Here is a 2,953-nt window from a genome sequence, read left to right on the forward strand (position 1 = left end):
GGAAACCAGAAAGAGGACCACAAGACTTAAGGAGCCGATCCTGAGGTGAAGGCGGAATAAGAAAGGAAATGGAATACGTGCAGCAACATGATTGCAGAAGGGGGAGACCATGGGGTGGGGGCTAGGAGGAGACCGACTAGAAGGGGAGGGGGAAATGGGGCTGCGCTGTCAGGGAGGGAATGAACAAAAACAGTCAGCAACAGATGCTGTCGAAATGCCACTGTGAAACCTATTACTTTGTATGCTAACTTTAAAAATGACATTTAAGATTATTGTTTTAAAGCTAAGAAAACAAATAATAAAAACAATCAGGCGCAGTGGCTCATGTCTATAATCCCAGCATTTGGTAGGCTGTGGCAGGGGGATTACCGTGAATGCAGGGCCAACCTGCGTTACAACCTGGCTGGCTAAGTTCCAGCCCAGTTTGGCTAAAGAAAAAAATGCTATCTCAATCTCCCCACCCCCAAATAAATAATAATAATATATAATTAAACCAAAATTTAAAAGCATACAAATACATGAAAGTATACCTGTTCTGTGTTTGTATTCCCCAGAGAATGTGACCGTAAACTAGTAAACCCAGGTCGAGGGGTTTGCAGAGAAACTGAAATACCTTTGATCATATTCCCCAAACAAAAGGGTATAGCTAGCGAATATAGAATACTAAACAATTCACACATTTCGAGCCATGGTGCAATAAAATTGCTGACAACCAAAACAGAATTGAAAGATACTCAGCTTCCGGAAAGTACTAAAAATATTGTTTTAAATAAATTAATCCTGGGGCAAAGTTAAAATCAGAAACACAAAATCATAATGTTTGAATATACATACTGGCAAATATTTCCACAGACGTGTGGTGCTTGTTAAAGGGTTCTCTGACTCAAAAGTACTGAAAGTGACCAGGTTATAGTAATGAGATGCCAGCACTGCCCTGGAGTCATTTAACACCATCTTACTACAGGAAGACCCAACGGTGCAGGGATTTGTAATTCCTGCAGACACCGGTGTGAAATCAGAGGCTTCCTCCTGCCGAGCATGAATGCCACATTGCACACCTTTTCAGACTCCAAGTCCTGCTGCAAACCACCTTGGGGATGAGACCCAGACTGCCCTTCTGCAGCAGAGTAGACCCAGCCTGACCACAGCAATGGGAACCAATCTCTACTGTGACTGGTCTGGGCGTTTCATGTTCCCTGTGTGATGGTATGGAGATGAGACCTTTGGGAAGTGATAAGTGGGATTAGTAGCCTCCCACCCTGCAAGAACACAGAATATACCATGATAAGAAAGAGACTTCACTGGACATAACACCTTCCACTTCTTGGCTTTCAGAACCATCAGAAATAAATTTCTGTTGTTTGTAAGGTCCCCAGTCTGTAGTGTTCTGCTATAACCCAAATGAACATGGGCCAGTAAGATGGCTTGCTTGCCTGCCCACCTGATGACTTGAATTTGATCTCTAGATCCTATTCTAGATCTGGGAAGAGAAAATTGACTCCCAAAAGTTGTCCTCTAATGTCCACATTCATGCCATGGCATGTACATATCCATGCACACACACACGCGCACACACACACACAAAGCACATATCCATGCACACACACAGCACACACACACACACAGCACATATCCATGCACACACACACACACACACACACACAGCACATATCCATGCACACACACACACACACACAAAGTACATATCCATGCACACACACAGCACACACACACACACACACACAGCACATTTCCATGCACATACATACACAAACAGTAAATACTAGTTGAAAAAAGAGAAAAAAATATTAAAAACACATATGGTAAACAATATATTATGACAATATATAACAATTTTAGTTAGTGTTTGTTCACTAGTAAAAGTATTATGTGAGTAAAAAAATTTTTTTAAAGCCTCAAGTGAATTGTTCTTCTATGTGGGGAGGCAAAAGTCTAGATTTGGCAAAGACCATTTATTTATTTAATTAATTTTTAAATTTATCTTCTCTCAGATATTACATCCCAATTGCGGTTTCCCCTCTGTAGGCACAAGTTTCTGTCCTGTAGCTGCTCCCAAATAACCACTCAGAAATTTAATATTAATTGTAAATGCTCAGCCAGTAGCTCAGACTTGTTACTAGCTAACTCTTACATTTAAATTAATCTGTATTTCTTATCTATACTTTGCTATGTGACTTGGTACCTTTTCTTAGTATAGCATGCCCATCTTGCTTCTCCCTGCATCTGCTGGTGACTCCAGACTCCTCCCTTCTTTTTCCCATCATTCTCGGGTTGGCTCTCCCACCTAACTTAATCCTGTTCAGCTATTGGTCAGTCTGTTTCTTTATTAAACCAATCACAGCAACATATATTCACATAGTATAATGAGACTATTCCACACCCCTCCCTCTTCTCCTCCCAGCACCCCCATCCATTCCTCCTTTTCTCTTCAGAAATGGGCAGGCCTCCCAGGGATATCAACCAAACATGGTGTGTCAAACTGTAATAAGACTGGGCACATCCCTTCATATTAAGGCTGGACAAGACAACCCAGTAAGAGGAAAAGAGTCCCAGAAGCAGGCAAAAAGAGTCAGAGACAGTCCCTACTCCCTCTGTTATAAGTTCCAGAAGAAGACCAAGCTACACAATCTTAACATATATACAGAGGATCTAGGGTTAGGCCCATGCAGGCTCCCTGATTGTAGGTTCAGTCTCTGTGAGCTCCAATAAGCCCATGTTAGTTAATTCTGTGGGATGTTTGTTTGTTTGTTTTGTATGTGTCCTTAACCCCTCTGGTTTTCACAGCCCTTCCTCTCACTTTTCTATAAAATTCCCCAAGTTTTGCCTAATGTTTGGCTGTGGGTCTCTGTATCTTTTTCCATCCAATGCTGGTTTGTAGTGAAATTTTGTTTATGTTTTTTTTTTTTTTTTTTTTTTTTTTTTATACTAAGCA

This window comes from Microtus ochrogaster, chromosome 16, assembly GCF_000317375.1.
Source record: "Microtus ochrogaster isolate Prairie Vole_2 chromosome 16, MicOch1.0, whole genome shotgun sequence".
NCBI classification, from domain to species: domain Eukaryota; kingdom Metazoa; phylum Chordata; class Mammalia; order Rodentia; family Cricetidae; genus Microtus; species Microtus ochrogaster.